This window comes from Chenopodium album, chromosome 21 (genome assembly GCF_948465745.1).
Source record: "Chenopodium album chromosome 21, dcCheAlbu1.1, whole genome shotgun sequence".
NCBI lineage: Eukaryota > Viridiplantae > Streptophyta > Magnoliopsida > Caryophyllales > Amaranthaceae > Chenopodium > Chenopodium album.
Genome location: NC_137854.1, coordinates 39587372 through 39598452, shown reverse-complemented (window position 1 = coordinate 39598452; position 11081 = coordinate 39587372). Strand labels below are relative to the sequence as shown.

At 32.5% G+C, this 11081-nt stretch overlaps 1 long non-coding RNA gene across 1 annotated transcript; it reads left to right on the top strand.

Annotated features, from left to right (window-relative positions):
• The first annotated feature begins 3895 nt into the window (after positions 1-3895).
• LOC145603060 (uncharacterized) lies at positions 3896-4518 on the top strand. Its single transcript, XR_014104678.1, has 2 exons — positions 3896-4063; positions 4172-4518. It is a non-coding gene; the product is annotated as an uncharacterized LOC145603060 (long non-coding RNA).
• The last annotated feature ends 6563 nt before the right edge of the window (positions 4519-11081 follow it).

Here is an 11081-nt window from a genome sequence, read left to right as displayed (position 1 = left end):
AATATTCACAAAGAAATTATAGTCAAGCACCAAAAAACAAAGCAGTTATAGTCTGTCCTATAATAGAAATCTTTGCTTGACTTATCTTTCAATGTATTTGTTAATTTAATTAAATTTCCTTAGTAGACGTCGTTTAACTTTTTCAAAGAATTTGATTTTATTCAAAAAAAAAAAACCCCCTGAAAATAACAAATTTCATTTGAAAACTTTATAATCTGTATATTTGAATACTTTTTCGTGATAGGGTACACTTGTTAGGAGTCTTAGGAAGATTTCATAAAAATAATTGTGAGATAGGAGTATGCGACTTATGTGTTCCAAAAGGGTGACAATATTTCCTAAAGAATTTCAATTGTGTTGTGATAAATTTTCAATTTGAAAGCAAATCATACATTATCAATGACCTATTTAGTTGCTTACAAACACCACAAATTCGTACTCATGCAAACAATACATTTTGACAAAGTTACTGATCCCCCACAAAAAAAAAAAAAATACATCTCTTTGTTGAATTTAACCCAACAATATCTACCCTATATATAACGTGACATCCGTCTAATCTATACCTTGCATCAAAAAATCAAACAAAAACACAAAGATAGAATAGCAGTCTAGCTAGCAGAAATGGGGAAGCAGGCTTCGTCGAAACAAGCAGTGCTGGTGCTGTTATTGGCAACACTGATCATATCAAGCACAGCAACGACATCAGAAGTTCTCAAGTCCGGTAATAATCCAAACAATGATGTGCAAAAGGTACCTTGCTTCAATGAATATGACTGTAGAGTTACAGGGTGCAGAGCACCATTGTGTTTACATGGTTATTGTACGTGTCCCGGGCAACCTCCACCTTCTCCCGGAATCTAAACTATTTTATGTCACTGTCTACGCCGATATATAAGTCTGTTGCAGCTGACAGTCCATATTACTATTGCATCATGTATGTATAGTATGATCAAATAAAAGGAAATGAATTGTATAATAAGAGAATGAATAAAGAGGTGAGACGTAGTACATGTCAATTGGATCAGTACAATCATGTGAAAGAAAATAAACTGTATTGCCTTTGACAGACACTCAAAGAAGCAAAGATTATACGCGATGTGTGCAATAATGCTTTTTCATAGCAAATTTATAATACCAGTACTAACAATGATAAATGAAAGAAAAGCATGCATTTACTCATACATGCAACTTTTCCACCTTGTAAATTTCTAGTCCCTTTCGTATTTTTGTTATGGTCGCTTAATATACCACCCTAATCACACTCATAAGCCTAAAAAAAGAAACTATTAGTTAAGTGTTGTTTTACTGGTCTTGTATCCTTAATTTGAAACAGAATAATGTTTGGTAGCGTGTAAGATCAATATGAAGTTGTTCAGAAGAAACTCCAACTATATTTCATGCATGCAAACAAAGGGACCAATTTGAAGTTGCTCACGAGAAACACCCCAAACACCAACAATGTTTTGTCTATAAATCAAACTCCTCACATCAATATCTTACCCTACGACGCATAATCATAAATTTAAAGCTCAAGCAATAGGCATTTTGCTTAAAGAAAGCTCACCACAAGTCCACTAACACTCATTATCATTCGACACACTATAAGCAACCATAATTTCAATAGGTAAGTAATATCTTATATTCTTACTACACACATAGTTCAATAAAGTTGTTAATGTTTTGTTAAATGCACCAACTCAACTCCGCATGAAAGCTAGTTTGTCACTTATAAAACATAAAAATAAAAACGAAAGGAGTAGATAGTTGGTTTGCCCTCAAAATTGCCACTTTACAATGTCAAGTACCTCCAAGAGTTCCCCCAAACACTTCAGTAGAGAAAAAGCATCAATTCGAGGAGCCATATTCCATGTATCCCCATTGAAGTGTTCCGAGGGAACTCCTGAGGACACCTGACTTCTTTTGTTTGAGAATATCAAATGCATTTGAATGCACCACATTTTTAAAGGCAAAGTTTCATGGTAAATCTTTGAAAGTTGCTTAATACTACAACAGAACATATAGCTGCTCTGCCTCAAAAATCAAAATGCAATGCCACCTTACGCTGTCAAGTACCACCTAGAGTTCCCCCAAACACTTCAGTAGATAAAAGCTTCCTTTCGAAAAGCCATTAATGTCTCCATTGAAGTGTTTCGAGGGAACTCCAGAGGATACCTGACTTCATTGGTTGCTGATACCAGAAGAATCGCAACAACAAATTTATAAGGCAAAAGACTTCACTATGTTTTAGCTCATTGATCATTGTTTCTTCTGAACTGTATCTAGTCAGTAATACGGCTTTGTTTTAGCTCATTGATCATAAAAAAACTGTATCTAGTCAGTAATACGGCTTTGGTAAAAGGTACAGAACAGAAAGTAAAATGTAGAGAATCATGTACATAAAACTTTTCCACCTTGTATATCTCCTGTCCTTTTCTTCATCTTTATTCCACTAATACTTGAATCAATGCAGTTTATACAAAACCAGAATTAAAGGGAAATATCTTAGGTAGTCTTACACTAAGAATATCCATCAAGAAAAAGCATGATTTTGTTCCATGCTATGCGAAAGCTCATCCAAACAAATTCAGAATAATATTCTAGGAAAGTTGATTTATTCTGTTACTCATATAACCCACAGTTCTGACCAAATACCAAGCTACATAAAAAAGAAAAAAGGTTACAAGGTGAAGAGCTAAAGGAATTTTATTTTGTCCATGTTGCCAAGGCAGCTTATCGGCTAGTTCATCTAACATGTATTTTCTAACAAGATTCATACTAATTCTATCCAAAAATCAACTTCATTTCAGCTTGTCTCGAGAGAAAAAGGTTGACACTTCTGTTTTATTCTTCCTTGTCCTTTCCTCTATCTAAACCAACACTTTTTATAACTTTGTTGTTTTTTCCACTCTTTTCCATTTCAATTTTTACACATAACAACTATTCTAAGGGCCTGTTCTCATACAATTATTTTCAGTCCAGTTCATTTCAGCTCATTTCAGTTCAGTTCAGCTGAGTTCAGTCAATGAGAACAGGTCCTAATCCCTCCGAGCTGATTTCCAACTGTGGCCTTAAATTTGTGACGGAGGGAATAAACCATAGGTTCCAAGTTGAAAGTGAGCGTGATCTGAACTGTAAAGAAGAGATAAACATATTTCTGGTAATCCTTTAGTTTTATAAATCAAGTGCCCCCTAGAGCTCTCGAAAGGTCCTCAAAACACTTGAATAGTGCTACAGCCATTTAATTAGGGAGAACCCAAGGAAGTTCTTGAAATAATACAGTGACAGAATATCACTCCTTAACATCTATCCAAGTGAATAATGAGATATATAGAAGTATACCCAACATGGTAATCTATTAATGGCATTATTGGCTTCAAATAGGTTCGAAAAATTACTGAATGACATTTGCGTTTAATGTTGATTATTATACAAGTAAGAAAATCTGCACTAGCAAACAGGAAAGAGACATACCAAATATTAGCATTACGGAAAGTACTTGTAAGGAAACATTAACCGTGCAACTTTTATATCACAACCACATTGTTCAACAATTTAAAGAAAACAGGATGCAACAATACAATTTGTTAAGAGTCCCTGTCAAAAATAAATAAATTATTAAGAGTCGCGTTTTTAAAGAAAAACAGAAAGGTAAAAAAAAAAATGTGAATCAAGTTAACATAAAAAAAAATAAAAAATAAAATAAAGATGAGTATATTGACCACTCAATACTGTAAGTCTGTTGTTCTGGTTATGTATGTCTAACTTGGCCCAGGAAAACGGCTAGGTTCTCTTTGGATCGTCGAATCAGAATATATATTTCACTGAACAAAATATCAAACAAGTTGCTATAAATAGCAAGAGCAAAAAAATCTCATGCATCAAGCATTGGCAGTTGAACACATCAGGTGTTCCCTAGAGTTCCTCTGAGCACTTCATTAGGTGAAAAATTCTTTACTCCTACTGAAGCGTTTGGGGGAACTCCCGGGTTCATTTGATAACACTTATATTAATCGAAAGTATCAAGGCTTGGTGAAGTATCTAGCATTCAGCTCACTCTGAAGTAGGTAAAGCTAAGGCATTACAGTAATGTGCAGAGATATGATGAATATCAGCAGCTTAATTTTTACTTTTCATTTTTTTTTTTTTCATGTTTGGCTTGCGTTATCAGAAGATCAATTACAGTTACTCTGCATCATTCAACTGAAGAAGAAGGAAAATAAGTTGCTACATCAGAAGAAGCCGATGCGTCTTTATTCACAAATCACAATCTCCAGCTTTTATACCTGCACATTTGCATTGCAACAGTACAGCCAATTGTGATGTGAGCCACCAGACAAAATATTACATCTTAACAAGATTTGATCAGCTGAATTTGTAGATAGATTTGGAATTTTGGTTTAACATTGTGACCTTTCCTCATTGAACACGAAAGGCAATATTAGATCAAGAAATCGATACGTGTTTTACATCAATATTCACATTGAACAATGAACGTCAACAATATGCATGTATTCACATTGTTGTAAAATTATTTTGTGATTCATGTATACTACTCTGGCATTAAGTATCGTTTAGGCTAATAATAAAGACAATAAAAGACACAAATTGAACCAAATTTTGGCATGGGAAAGTTGTTGTATCAGTATATTTTTGCAAAGAATTCTGTTTTGAAATTAAATTAACTTTAAACATCAATTTCCGAAAAAATATACGGATTTTTAAAAAATAAAAACATCATAAATTCATCTCAAACTTATATACAAGTGTTTCTTAGTGATCGATCACTCATGATGGTCAACATTAACAAGGTTCAATCTTTTTCTGTTGTGTGTTTTTTTCGTTTTTTTATTTTTGGACAATGTACAATAAGACAGCACTTCTTAAGCTTTGAGGGGTATACAAATCCCTCAGACATATGAAGCGACTAAAATGAGCTCTACTAGCTCATACAAACCACATCGAGTTAGAAAACACTTTCTTTGTTGACCCTTAATTGTTGCAACGGCCTAGCACACCCACAATCGCGGTCCCTCTTGGATTGAAGCTTGGTCAAATAAGGCTAAGAAGAGCACTTACAAACCAATGGTACTTTTTCTGTTGTGCTATAATGGGACAAAGGGTTAAAATTTTGAAATTAAACAACTCTAGTTTACAGGGCAAGACAGTAAGAGAATCAAGAGGGAGCTCCATGATAGAGTGTTCTCCGAGGTTAAGTCTTATTCTGTTGTGTTACAATGGGACAAAGGGTTAGAAGTGAAGAGCTCTAGCTTACAGGAATAGACAGTACTCAAGAGGGAACTCAATGATAGAACTTTCTCCATTGTTCGGGGTTCGATTCTCATCACTCGGACCTCATAGTAGGGGTGTTGTGGTGGTTATATCTTCTACTGACAACGAAAGCCGGTATCTTAGTGTAGAAAGTAGGATTAAAGTCCAATCTGCACAGGACACATATGACCTCTCAAGTCTTTATACTTCACGTTCTTCTCACTTCCTAACAGAATTCTGAAGACATGAGTTAAAAGCAAAACCCACTTTTCCATTGATGTTCACCAACAAACAGCTCTTTTATACAAAACGAGAAGTTCCCATCTCCCTAAACCAACATAACATACCAGAAACTTGTATTTACCAATGTAACTTACAAGCCTAAATTAAAAGATACGTGAAAGAGTAGTGTTCTACCACGTTTCGGGTGCTTTTCCAAACAAGTAAAAATAACTTACTATGATGTACTGCAACCTTAAATCCAATCCTCTATAAATAGAAGACTGAAGACAGTCAGATCCTCAGAAACAATGGTTCAATCGTGTTCCAGCTCATATGACTGCAGAATAACAGGCTGTCCCTGTGTTGATCAGCAGTGTAAATGCTCATACGAAACAACAAATATAAACTCACAAGTGCCACCAACAGCAAATATAAACTCACGAGTGCCACCGAAGCCACAAACATCAGGGATAAACTCACGAGTGCCACCAACTTCTCATCGAAAGGTGCAGACTCCCCATCTTCCATGATGGAACCAACATATCTGATATGATATGCCCCTACAATAAGACGCTCCCTTTAGAATAAACGCGACTACAATAAGACAGGAACAAAAATTGATATGTAGAATCATGTGGCAGTTTATTAAGAATTATTACTCTGTATGTTAAGGATTATGTAAGCTGGAGGGCTTAAATCTTCAACAGAGTTAATGGCAATCTATGCTCAACTATGCAAATTCACATTTGCATGTTAAAAGTGCTGTGTAAGATGAATTAATAAATAACTTTCTTTGTAAATTAATCATCAGTGAGTCCAGAAATGGCTAATTACCAAAAGCTAATCCATACTAATCCTAACTAAGCATTGCGTTTTCGAAGAAAGAAAATATTTGGAAGGTAAAATTGCAGTCCATTAAATTAAATATATGCAACCTGGAAGTCTGGAACTCCCTTAGACTCTTCAATTCTATAGGACTCTTGAAGAGTTGGGGGATCACTGATAAACTCCTCAATTTGTTTCCATTCCATAAAGATACCAAACATATATCAAAGGTAACGTGTATCATTACTCTTTCCCTTACTTACATAAATCTTTTCCATTCCATTTACGGAATTTATACCAAACGCCCCCTAACAGTTTTCCTAGATAAATCCTCACAATGTCCAGTCATATACAATGTAAAAAAGACAAAGAAATTGAATTGCAATTGTGCAGATCATTGAAGTATGATTCTGAAAGACGGAAGACGCTAGCAGCATCGATCAGCTGACCCAAAAAGTTGCTTAAATAATGGCATAATACCTTGATATCAATTCATCAATCACAATGTACATTGTATCCCTTAACAATCCTAGGAAGTTTAAGTTCAAATAAATCAGGACTGAGGAAGTCAGGAGTGTCGATCAGCCCAAAGTTTTTGTTGTTCTATGTCCACCTACCTTATTTAATGGGCCTTGCTAATGTGTTGTACTTCCCTTTGGTGTACTGTTGGCCTGTTTGGTTATTACGTATGCACAGTTACTTGTACATTAGAGTTATGCACTTATGCTTATGCATGTACATTATTATGATGAACAATCAATTACTCCCTCAAATTCCTTTGCAAAACCTAGAATTTATCTACCATCTGTTACTCTGTTAGAGCACATCGCCAATTAATCGCCTTATCAATTAGCCAATTCCTTAGCATAGTTTCAAGCTAATCATATCAATTATATTTGAGCATAGCAATTTTATTTGTCAATCAGTTTTACCTTTTACTTGGTACGGTATAACCAAGACGTTTACTTTGAGCATAATTTTGTCTTAGATTTTCTTAAATGTAAAAGCTTTATAAATGTTACTTTAACATTTATAAACATAACTAAGCTCTTTGATTTGATTCATTTGACTATAATTAAGGGCATACTTACATTGGGGATAATGTTTTAATAGGAATGATGGGTATTAAAAGATGAACTAAAGAAAATGAAAAGAATTCAATGAAACTATTTTTTTAACACAATATAAATCATCAAATCTAGTCAACCTCAACATAAAGTACATGTATATAGTGTATAAGTCAAAGCGTTATTTCAAATAAAAGAAATGGAGAAAGTATAACTTTTTAAGCCTTACTATAAATATATGGTGAAATAATCTTACTCGCTCGTACATCTCTAAACTTTACTCAATACCGAAAAAGGCCTACAAAAAAGCTCTCGAATCGACGTTCAACATCTATCAACAAACGCTTTCAAACAAGCTCATACTCAGGCATAGTTACATATGCCATGGAGGCAGCGCCGCCGTAGCCTCGAAGGCACTCGGTCGTTATCTTGGCTAACAAAACCCACTTTCAATGCTTGGATCCTAGCAACCGTACCCAATAATATATAAAATAAACCTTGTTATATCTCATTTAACAACCCTTTACTCAAACATTATTTCTTTTTCTAGTATAATACTTTGTCTTTTTTATGGTTTGAGAAAATTGTACTCGTATGTAAACTCCATATCATATAACATAATTTTATATAGATTCTCTGTATTTATTTATGGCATTCGTATAATATAAGATAAAGATGCGCCAGTTAGTGAGTTTACGTCTACCATGTGATATATTCGTTGGCTTAGTATCTTACGAAAAGGTGAGTCCATGCTTATAACCTTATTTTATACTACTATGCACACTAATCTTGCTGTCAAAGCCTTCAAAAGTTTTGACTTGTAGGTTTATTATCACTAAAAGTTAATACTAAATTCTACCTAGTTCTACTTTTACTTAATTTAGGACTATTAATTAGTACTATTATGACTTTAAAATCTTTTTGTTTTGAATAACATCCACTTTGAAAACTTTAAAAAGTAGTTATTAATTGCATTCCTTTATTTGGAGGAATGTGGATATAATTTAATAATAATCTGGTGTTCCTATTTCTCTAAGTTAGTTCCATAAGAAATTTGCAAAGGAAGAAGTTAGTTCATGTGGTAATTTTCAAGGATACCAAATGGAGTTTGTTATAGATCATATTTGGTTGGGCACCAATCGCACCATGCAAAGCTACTTAATAAATTAATTACCTATTAATAATGAAATTTATAAAAATTACCTAATAACAATGGAATTTAATTAAAATCATGAAAGGATATAAAATCTTTGCCCCAAGATTGAATCACGGTTGATAGGGACTGAACTCTTAAAAAACGTGATCTAAAGGTCATATAATGAAATCCCTACCAATTACACCAATTGCTACTAGCTTAGTGAATTTAGCACAATATATTTGAATTTAATTAATGTGTAAATTTACAAATTTTGCGATTATATAAATTCATTTACTCTAAAACTACAAAATTAAAAATTTAGCTCCTCACTAGATTCCAAATCAAAACAAGAAAGATGACTTGTAAAGTTGTAATGTGTCATCTAAGTAATCCAAATACCTAGACTTCAACTCTCTATACTCTAGCATTTTCATTATTGTGAACCTAATTCATAAAAGAAAATTTCTAAAATAAAATATTTTCGGAAAAGTTATTAATAGTTTGCACATGAAAACTTTTGTGAACATTATCCGACATCTTGTTCAAGCAATTGTAACTGATCGCCTCATGTTTCGATCAGGCATTGTTTGTTTCCAAATAATCGCTTGCGTTGAATAGATAGTAACCGAATCATTTAAGATAAATTTTGAAATGCTCATAATATTAAAGAGTAAAAAAAAATGATTTATGGTTTTATTTATATATAAATTAAAATGAATAGTTATTTATTTAAATTATTTTAATTTTATTATTCTAAAATATTGCACTATTTGTACAAATATTACTCCGTAGTAAAGTACATATACAGGCCATAACACAGATTGTATTATTTTAAATATTTTAGCAAAAATATTGGTTTTATCCTATTTTGTTTTTGTTTTAATATTGTTGTGTATGTGTAACATACCAAATATTCAAGTTCCAATACTCTGGTACTATTTCCTTCAATAAAAAATACTTTGTATATATGTTAATATGTTATAAGTAGTGAAGAGAATACTAAGGCCACCAATTTAAAGATAGACAAAAATTATTTGGTCTTACTGTATTTATTTTTCATTTACCTTTGCTCAAAAACACCCCCTCTTATATTAGTTCATATTTATCATTTTATAATGAGCTCCACAACATTAATTATAAAATCCACAACAACATATCTGTCAGATGTTGTGGTGTGCCCTCTTTATTAAGCTAGCTTATTGGAGAATTATGCTTGTCCTTTTCATTAAAATCCTTATTAGTAATAACCACAAATGTGAAGATGCCAAAACAAAATACAAAAGAGTAAAGATAAGAGTAGTTTAAAAAGCAAAAATTCACTAAGGCAATTGTGTGATAAATATTGCATAATTGGAGTAAAGTTATCCTAAACAAGATCAAGTCACCCCAATTTAAAATGACAGTTACAGTAATCTATTAATTAGCGTGTAAATACGTGTTTGGTAAAATTAGTTGTTGTAGTGATTAATAATTGTGTAAGTATATAGATGTTAACTTGTTTAATAAATGTGTTCGGCACAAACTAGCTGTTAAAATAGTAAAACAAATTTTAGTAATAGAATATAAAGAAAAATTTTAATGGCTTTTGATAAAACACTACTCTAAAAGATTTTGTGAAACATTATACTTGTATTATTTTAAAAGACCTCCCCCTTGGTTTTAGTTATCTAATAAATGTTGCATTAATTTATGTTAGTTGTAACATAAATGAATTGGTTTTGGGTGAGAATATAGAGATCTTTTTAATTTCTAGCTCCAAGTTAGAACGAACCTTCTCCCTAACATTTTTTTTGGGTCTCATTCTATTTTAATATTTCAATATACCTCATACTATTTTTATACGAGACCTATTAGTACATATATTACACTTGGCCCCCTTTTAAAAAAATTCTGATTCCGCCACTGGTACCATTCACAACTTTGTCAAATAATTATCATTTGAACAAAGTTTGTAGTTGTTTATTTAATAAACGTTTCTCTTAAAAAATCATTTATAATGTGCTAAAATAATCAATGTAGGTTAAAAGTCACCCTATACTCCTGTAGTAGTATAGTTTGTTAACACTAACATGCTCTAAAACTAATGTTGTAACTTGTAAGGTAAAACACAAAAGTCTTGTTTAAAAAAGTATAATTGTAAAAAGAATAAAAGTAGTGATATTACTATTAAGCTATCAGCAAATGATGATTAAACCATGTTAGAGACAAAAGTTACCGTTTCTATATTGATGGAAAGCTTGTTAATTACTGAGCCACTACGATTAGAAAAGTGAATTAACGAGTAAAAAAAAGTACTTGTAGCACAGCACCGACACGGCACTATTTCCCACACTAACTGTCTTCTGTCTATCCATTATTATTATCAAATATGAAATGACATTCTTTGTACTACATGCCAATTATTTGAGTTATGTCCTAATCACATTTTTTCCAAATCCCATCATCTTTCACATTATTGTTACATTACCATTATCATTTGGGATCCATAAACAATTCTCAATAATTTTCATATCATATACTTCCTCTGTTTCTATTTAGTTGACGCGTTTGATTTAGGC